Genomic DNA, 9,531 nt, shown 5'->3' with positions numbered 1-9,531 from the left:
GGTTCCTCAGAAAATTAAAAATAGACCTACCCTATGACCCAGCAATAGCACTGCTAGGAATTTACCCAAGGGATACAGGAGTACTGATGCATAGGGGCACTTGTACCCCAATGTTTATAGCAGCACTCTCAACAATAGCCAAATTATGGAAAGAGCCTAAATGTCCATCAACTGATGAATGGATAAAGAAATTGTGGTTTATATACACAATGGAGTACTACATGGCAATGAGAAAGAATGAAATATGGCACTTTGTAGCAACGTGGATGGAACTGGAGAGTGTGATGCTAAGCGAAATAAGCCATACAGAGAAAGACAGATACCATATGGTTTCACTCTTCTGTGGATCCTGAGAAACTTAACAGAAACCCATAGGGGAGGGGAAGGAAAAAAAAAAAAAAAGAGGTTAGAGTGGGAGAGAGTCAAAGCATAAGAGACTTAAAAACTGAGAACAAACTGAAGGTTGATGGGTGGGAGGGGGGGAGGGTGGGTGATGGGCATTGAGGAGGGCACCTTTTGGGATGAGCACTGGGTGTTGTATGGAAACCAATTTGACAATAAATTTCGTATACTGAAAAAAAAAGAAAAAGAAAAAGAGAGCGTGCATGTATGAGTGGGGGAGGGGCAGAGAGAGAGAGAATTTCAAGCAATCTCCAGCCTCTTAGCAAGGAGCCCGACATGGGGCTGTATCACATGACCGTGAGATCATGACCTAAGTAGAAACCAAGAGTCAGATGCCTAACCGACTGAGCCACCAAGGCATCCTAGTAACTCACTGGATTTTAACCAAATACTGCAAATCAGCAAAATTGCCCAAGCAAATAACCTAACTTGCTAACTTGAAGCTCTCCTCCCTTTTCTTCCCTCCATTCTTATTGCTAATGAGTATTTTTTATTTCTTACCAGTTGCTGACACCTGCAAAACTCTCTAAAAATATACCGAGGCTTCCTCAACTGGGAAAAAGTTTTCTCTTCCTTTTTAATTAAAAAAAATGTTTATTTTATTTTTGAGAGAGAGAGAGGCAGACAGAGAATCCCAAGCATCCTCTTTGCTCCCACTGCAGACCCTGAATCAAGGCTCAAACCCATAAACTGCTGAGATCATGACCCGAACTGAAATCAAGAGTGCAATGCTCAATCAACTGAGCCACCTAGGCGCCCCTGGGGAGATGTTTTCTGTGAGCAAAGAGCAGCCCTCCCCATTTTGTCAGGAACAAAAATCCAGGCTCCAGAGAATTCTGTGAGCAGTAATGATATTCTCCTGCTGCTCATGGGCCTGGCTTTAGTCCATGCTAAATTTTTTTTTAGAACAGGAAAGTTTTCCTTAACTGGAGAACCATACGCTTATCACAAAATGCAAGACATTTCTCTGCTTTAATTCTCAGGTGCGCTATTTGTTCTGTTGGCTCAGGAGCAACTTCCAAACTCATTGCCGAAGTGTACTCGGAATGAAGAAGACAAACCAGCCCATCAACCGAACAATAATTTCCACTTACGGGGGAAAATACGTCTTGCCAATTCAGTTCACATTTTCCCAAACACATTTGTAAAACTCTTTGCCCTGGATAATCTGTGATGCACAGAGTATAAAATAAAAGCCCCCACATGAAGTGACAAACGAGGCAGAGGCAAAGCAGTTAACAGTAAGAGCAAACACAAAAATAAAACAGCATCCGTCAGGTGCCATGTCAATCACATAAGATTGTTTTTCGCCGCTCATCGTCAAAGATTAAAGGCTGGATATTTAAGGTGTGGGAAAGAGGGGGTCACTTAATAATTTCAGCAAGGTGAGGAAGCGGTGTGGTGGGTTTGGGGAAAAAGAGATTTGGAGTCACACTTGGGGTCAAGTACCATATATTCTATGACTTAGCTGGGTCTCAGGAGGTCACCTGACTAGTTTCTCAGCCTCATTTCCACCAGACGTAGATGAGGATAATAGAAATGATGGCTCTCCATCCACCATGTTGGGATCTAGCGGGAAGCAAATGCGATATTGGACACGAAGTTACTGCACGGTGCTATATGAATATTGGTATTTCTAAAAAGAGGTCATATGAAAGAACAGAGGTAGGGAGTCAGTGGATGGGACTGTGGCATGTGAGAGCCCCTTCAGTCTGCCACCCACGTCCCTCATTCTAGTTCTGGGGGGCAAGGTTATCACACTTTTCCACTAGGGTGCAGGGGAGACTTTGGGGAGCATGCCACTCGGCTGTGGAGCTAGCCAAGGCCCTAGAATTTCCCTCTGGCTCAGGATGAGAGCCCTCCTTCATTGTTTCTATGGAAAACTCTGGGGTGTTTGCACTTGAAACTGTTCATTGAATTAGCAATGGACGGGGTTAAGGGCAGTTGGAGTGTTGGCTAGGGGAGGTAAATGGCTTTGAGATTCTCTCAAAGAGAGAGGGAAGAAAGCAGTAATCTGAAATAGTTTTGTCGTAACTGTGCCTGGATACTCTGTTCCAATTACTATGGGGCTTCAGGAGAAAGTAGAGAAGGAAAAAGCACAGAGAAAATAGAAAAAGAGGAGATATTCTAGCAACAGCAAGTGTGCATTCTGACTTGGCCAAGAGATGGAGTATCACTTCCCTCCTTCTACACCTCACTTGTGTCACATACTCAGGATTCCTGAGTCCCCATGGCCATGGCTGAGCCATCAACTCAAGAGGCGTAGGAACCTAAATGCATGGACATATATACCTTATACGTGTCTTCTCCATGAGCCAAGGCCATTCCTGAGGAGGACGCCCCGGCTTTGTGGGCCAGGAAATGATTTTGTGGGTTTGAGGTCTTAAGCTGAAGTTTAAGGATCTTTCCAGTCCTAAAATGTCCATACGACATCGATTCTTGTGATCTACTCAGAGAGTGATACTGGGGCTAAGCTTTCGGCACTGGGCTTAGGTATGGGATAAGAGTGAAGTTCACTGTAGATTCAGGGCTCTCTATGAGGCTGTCGCCAGAAGGAAGACCCCAAAACAGAAGCATGGGGTCCTCAGGAGATGATCTATGAAAACCCTCCCTGCCTCTCTAATGGGATTTCCTAGACGTGTACCCCCATGCACACAAGCAGTCCCCAAGCCTGGCTGTGCCCCAAGAATCATGCTGGGCCTTTATTTTAAAACTACAGATTCTCTGGTGTCCCGTCTTCTTGCTGCCTTGCCAAAATGAAGTAACTGGGTCTTGGATCCGAGAGCCTGGTGGTATTTTTAAATTGTTATATTAAATTATTTTTAATGTTTATTTATTGTGAGAGAGACAGAGCATGAGCAGGGGAGGGGCAGAGAGAGAGGGAGACCCAGAATCCGAAGCAGGCTCCAGGCTCTGAGCTGTCCACACAGAGCCTGACGCGGGGCTCGAACTCATGAACCAACTGTGAGATCATGACCTGAACCGATGTCAGATGCCCAACCGAATGAGCCACTTAGATGCCCCTATGATATTAAAGAATGAGCAATTTGAGTAAAAGAGTAGCTCTACCTCCCAGGCTAAGAACACACAATTTTTTTTTTTTAATTTATTAAATGTTTTTAAAAGTTTATTTAATTTGAGAGAGAGTACAAGCAGGGGAGGAACAGAGAGAGAGAGAGAGTGAGAGAATCCCAAGGAGACTCCACACTGTCAGCGTAGAGCCTGAGGCAGGGCTCGATCTCACCAACGGTGAGGTCATGACCTGAGCCGAAATTAAGAATCGGACGCTGATCCGACTGAGTCATCCAGGCGCCCCAGAATTGTTTCGTTTTTTTCAAGTCTACTTGTAACCCCTGCCTGTGGCCATATTTATATTTAGTATTTTTGTATTTTTCATATTATCATATGGAATCTGATTCTATTCTTATATTCTACGCTTTTCATTGAGCATTTTTCTAGTTCACCCTAGTTTTTTAGTTTACCTCCTTACTCCCCTTCCAGGTTACCACTGCTACAACATGTCACATTTTCTTGCACACATCTCAGTGCTTATACTATATAGGCTACTATACACACACATTCTCGGCTACTGGTTCTTTTACATAAATTTCTGTATATTGCTTTATTTCCAGCTAATACATCATGGCAATTCCCCAGGTCCCTAGGTGATGACATAACTCAAAGATGCATAATGTTTCGTGGTGTATTAATTAGGGTTCTCCGGAGAAACAAAACCAACGGGATGGGGGAGAATGGAGGGGAAGGACAGAATTTAAGCAATTGGCTCATAGGACTAAGTAAGCTTAGTCCAAAATCTGCAGAGTAGGCTGGGAGGCTGGAGACCCAGGGAAAAGCTGGCGTCCAAACCCAAAGGTAGTCTGCTGGCCGAATTCTCTCTTGCTATGGGCAGTTAGTCTCTGGAGCATTAGGGAAGACGGTCAGTCACATTACGGAGAGTAATCTGCTTTACTCAAAGCCCACCTATTTGAATGCAAATCTCATCCAAAAATACCTTTGCAGAAACATCCAGAAGTTGTTTGACCAAACATCTAGGCACTGTGGCCAAGACAAGCAGGCACATAGACTTAACCATCACACATGGTATAGGTGTAACTCACTTCACTCACTGCCCAATTCATTCCCCTAGTGATGGACTTAGAGAGTTTTTTTTTTTTCTCGTATATTCACCTTGCCTCTACAAACATGCTCATGTATCAAAATCTTTTTATTTTCACAGAATAGAATCCCAGGAGATTACTGGGTCCAAGGGTATGCTTAGTTGTAATTTCAACAGATGCTGTCAGATCACTCCTGAGATGAATTTTTGGTGCTGAAAACAAACTCTTAGGGTGACTCTCGCACAGCCAGGTCAGCCCTCATCAGTGAGAGCACAAAATTTAAACATTTTCCTCTTAGGCCAACGTGGAAGTGTTTACGAGGAACTTTCTCCAGGGCTGAGACCTTAAGTGTGAAGGGGTAACTGAGGCCAGCACATGGGATGACTTCCCGTTACCCACAGACACGGCGAGCGGTATCCTGGGAAGAGGGCAAGGAGCCTCGGCTATCTCTGAGAGACCCGGGTCAGGGATGGTGCAAGTTGCTTCATGTGACCTCACCGTGACCTTTGTGACTACTGGTAATATTTTGAGAGGTTAATTCTTCCCCCCTCCCATTCTGTCCTATTCCTTGCCTTCCCTTTGTTCAAGCAAGGAGCTTACACGAGCTAGGTGCCAATGAAGACACTCGAAGTGGCCTGGGCGGTTTCTCGTGTTGGACGGAATTTAGGAAATTTCCGCAGTGCCAGGAGGAAGCAAGATTTCTAAGTGAAGGCGGTGGCAAAACAAGCAGGGGGAAGGGGCTAGATCAAGGGCTGTGCCTAAGCTACGGGCAGCAGAAGAGAAAAGCCTGCCGATTCTGGAACCATTTAACTATCTGGCGGCGAAGGGGACAGGGGCTGAATGTCAGGCCTTGGCTGCCTCCCCAAAGATTCCCCCTTCCAGGCATAGCACCCCCTACCCACCCCAGGCTCAGCCCGAGCCCCCAGAACTATGGCACAGCCCTGGGTTAAAACCCCAGTCAGAAGTGACATTAATCATCTTGCCAGCAGAAAGGAAGGCTTGGAGTAGAAATCATGTTGATTTATGGCAAGGTTTCTTGACACCAGCTCCATTGATATTTTGAGCTGGGTGATTTTTTTTTTTTTTTTTTTTTTTTTTTCTGTGAGGTCCATCCTGTGCACTGTAGATGTTTAGCAACATTGTTGGCTACCCAATAAATACCAGTAGCACCCCTTCCCTGCCCCCAGTTTTGGTGACCAAATGTCAGACGTTGCCAAACGGTCGCTGGAGGTGGGGTGGATGGCACCTGATTGTGATCGAAGGGAAACTAAGGAAAGGCTGTTAGTTTCGAGTTTATGAGCAGAGACTCTTGGGCGGGATAGGCCTTGACATTGTTCTCTTCCTTGGGGAAGGGAGGCCGGCTAGACATCCTCCCAGATTTGCCTCCCTGATGATGTTTTGCTTGGGCTAATTATTAAACATTACCTTTCATTCTCTGAACCACTTGTCAACAGCAGATGCCATCCAGAAATGGAAGGACATGTATCTTAATTACACCTGCGGTGGTTAATGGGTCAGCGAGCATTCGGGGTGCCCTAAGCCCTTACTGACCTTTCCCAAGCTGGGGCCTGTCAGTTCCATGGCTGGGCCAGACTGCAATGAATGCCAGTTCTGGAAATGCTGGCTGCCCTCCAGGGCCTTTTAGTTCCACACTAATAAGCCTGATTTAGGCTTTGCATTGCAGACCAGCAACCAAGTGTTATTGCCAGCCATGGCAAATAACTGATGTCCGCGGTCTTTTCAGAGCAAGCAAATGAACGTGATATTTTCCCCGCCTCCTCTCTTCTCACTGAGAAGATGATTCTTGGAGATAATCCACTTGGTTATCCATGGATGTGAACATAATTTGGAAGCAGCAGTCATGCCAGATGGCCAGCTCAAGCTGGGAGCCCTGAGTAGATTCCTGAGCCAAATTTCTCATTCCCTGGAGGAGCAGAGTAGAGGGTGTGTATGGCTGGGGAAGGCCAAGCTTTTATTTCTGGAAAAGAAGTGAAGACACGGAGAGGCCGGCATGAATGGCCACTGTCCTTGCCAAATATGCATGGTATGACTTAGGTGAATGATTGAGAAAGCTTCCTGAGTGCCAGTGTGGACAGATCCCTGAACAGGACGCCCCAGGCAGCTGTGGAATGCCCTTTCCTGGAGGTCAGGGCCACCTGGGTGGTTCTGACTCTCCTGCTTAACTCAGCCAGCCCAGACAATTGGAGTGACCTCTCAAGGTACGTCTCCCAGCTCGCGGAGTCCTAGATACGGGTGGACCCTAATGGTCAGCATGAGAGGCGAGGCACAGGGCCAGTAACGTACAGTTATGGCGGGTTGGTAGCTACAATGGGCAAATGAGGGATGCTGGAGAAACTTACATATTTGAGTGTGCACAGAGCTCACTGGAAGAACAGGCCTACAGAGAATGAAAGAGAAGCACAGAGAGAGTCAGAAGCAAAGGGAACTGAAGTGGGTGGGAGGGTCTTTGGAGAGCGACACACAAGGGGGCACCTGGGTGGCTCAGTCAGTTAAGTGTCAGACTCTTGATTTCAGCTCAGGTCATGATCTCACGGTTCCTGAGTGCAAGCCCCGTGTCAGGATCTGCGCTGACAGCGTGGAGCCTGCCTGGGATTCTCAATCTCTCTCTGCCCCTCCCCTGCTCACTCTCTGTCTCTCTTATTCTCTTAAAAAAAAAAGTGAACTACATGGATGAAGGACAAATGAAAGGCCACCAGACTATTATGGTGACACTGTGATTTAGTAGTATGGAAATGAAGAAAAGTAGGCTTCAGGATAATGAAATAGGTCTATTTCATGGTCTCAATTTTTAAAATATTTCTTTTTGATTGATTACTAATTCATTACTGAAATCCATCAGATTTTCATCTTTTGTCTTACAAACTAGGTCCTGGGACAAAAATCACCTGGGCTTTGGTCTTAGAAGTCCTTGTTCTGTCATGTAGTATATGACTTTCGGCAATTTTTGTTTCCTTGCTGAACGTCAGTTTCCTGGTATTTAAAATAAGTATATACAATACCTGACTCTTGAAGTCAAATGGAAGTCAAATAAAAAGGCACAAACCGGGGGTTCCTGGGTAGCTCAGTCGGTTAAGTGTCTGACTTTTTATTTTGGCTCATGTCACGATCTCACAGTTCATGAGGTCGAGCCTCTTGTCGGGCTCTGTGCCGACAGCATGGAGCCTGCTTGGGGTTCTCTCTCTCCTTCTCTCTCTGCCCCTCATCTTCCCCATTCTCGATCCTGCTCTCAGAATAAATAAATAAACTTTAAAAAATGTACAAACTAGTAAACTATACACAAAATGGTGATTACTTACAGCAATGACACAGTCTCATCCAATACATTCTCCAGCTTTCCACAGGCAAAGGGGAAAACTTACGTGATTAAGGCGCTCACATGTCTCAGTCCTGCATGGTTCCCCACTATTTTCCAGAAAATGTTCAAACCCCACACCCGAGCCCACACAGCTTCCCCAGTCTGGCTTCTGTGCATCCTTCTGGCCTCGTCTGCAACCACTCTAAGACTGTGCACAACAGGGTGACAGTCCTAATCCATCTGGTCTGCATTCTTGAAATGCAGTTAACTCTTTGTTCCCACCTCCTTGCCTTTGGAGAGTGCCAGCATAGGGAGTTTCCCACCACTCACGATGGCAGGGTACCTTTGTTTGGGGCTGAAAACCCAAGTGCGCACGGGGCCGGGGCCGGGCAGGGAAAGTCAGCAGGGAGTGAGCCGAGGGGAAATGCAGACGAACAAGTGAGGCGGTCACTACTTAGCTCACCCTCTTGCCTTGTACCAGTAGGGGCGCAATGTGGGAGATCTTCCAGAGAGTTCCCTCCAAGCCAGATTCTTCTACCAACGCTCATTTTTAAATCTTGGCAAGGTATTAAGAATTTTTTAAACCCAGGGTTGTCCAAATAGAGTCTATCATAGAGTTGGACAAGATCATGAGCTACCATTTTCTTTTCTTTTAATGTTTATTTATTTTGAGAGAGAGAGAGAGAGAGGGAGAGAGAAAGCACATGCATGTGAGAGAGAGTGAGCCAGGAAGGCAGAGTGAGAGAGACAGAATCCCAAGCAAGCTCTGTTCTGTCAGTGCAGAGCTCGAGGCGGGGCTCAAACTCACAAACTGTGAGATCATGACATGAGTGGAAATCAAGAGTCGACACTTAACTGACTGAGCCATGCAGGTGCCCCCATAAGCTACCATTTCAACTCCTAGTCTTCTCCTTCGTGTATGTTGAAATCAACACAAAGCCAAACTTCTAAAAAAACAGCAACAAATGTTAACAGCTACCCCGATGTTTCTTAATCAAATCATTCTTGTCTTTCAAAACGCTATGCAAGCATTTCCTCTCAGGGGAAACTTGACTAGACATGCCCTCCTTTTCCCACTCCCCCACCATTTCATCCCCTCTGCCACTTCCCTGGTCCAAGTCATTATCATATCTGATCAGCCCATGACCCACAATAGCTGCTGAAACTCCAGCCATCGTATCTGCATTCCAAGCATCAGGATGGGGGAAGGAGGTGCAATGCAAAAAGGCCCCCTCCTAGCTAAGTCAGTTTCTCTCAGAGTTTTCAGAAGCCTTAACTAAAAACTTCACTTGCTTAGTTACATCTCATTGTTCACTCACAGCTCCAAGGGTTTAGGGAGATACAATCTTATCACCAACTAGAATAAAACCAGAGTTCTAATGTAGAAGGGAAAAATGGTTCTTACATGGGTCATTAGCACTCTTCCATACTTATGGACTTGTTTTCCAGTTTGTACTATTGTTCATATAATTCATTCTGCCAACAACCACGGTTTCTAAGTTGGATTATATGTCCTCTCCAATTTAAACACCTGGAATGGCTTCCATTGTCCTTTGGACAAGACCATAAGCATCCAAAGCTAAAATGCCTGGGTGACTTGGCATCATGGCTTTCCTCCTTGCGCCCTTCCGTCCCAGTCTCTTCTTCTACCTCCTTGTTCTCTGTTCCACCTGCAATGGCATTATTTCAGTTCCT

The 9,531-nt window shown here is 45.7% G+C and overlaps 1 long non-coding RNA gene across 1 annotated transcript in view; it reads left to right on the top strand.

Annotated features, from left to right (window-relative positions):
• Positions 1 to 1,692, top strand: part of LOC121016899 (uncharacterized) — a 21,459-nt gene extending 19,767 nt beyond the window's left edge. Inside the window, exon 2 of the long non-coding RNA XR_005784517.1 lies at positions 1,386 to 1,692. This is a non-coding gene — a long non-coding RNA (uncharacterized LOC121016899). The remainder of the gene's footprint in view (positions 1 to 1,385) is intronic.
• Positions 1,693 to 9,531: the final 7,839 nt, after the last annotated feature.

This window comes from Herpailurus yagouaroundi, unplaced genomic scaffold (genome assembly GCF_014898765.1).
Source record: "Herpailurus yagouaroundi ecotype Mexico unplaced genomic scaffold, PumYag 213, whole genome shotgun sequence".
Taxonomy (NCBI): Eukaryota; Metazoa; Chordata; class Mammalia; order Carnivora; family Felidae; genus Herpailurus; species Herpailurus yagouaroundi.
The sequence above is the reverse complement of the archived record's forward strand: the minus strand, read 5'-3'. Positions and strand labels throughout refer to the sequence as shown.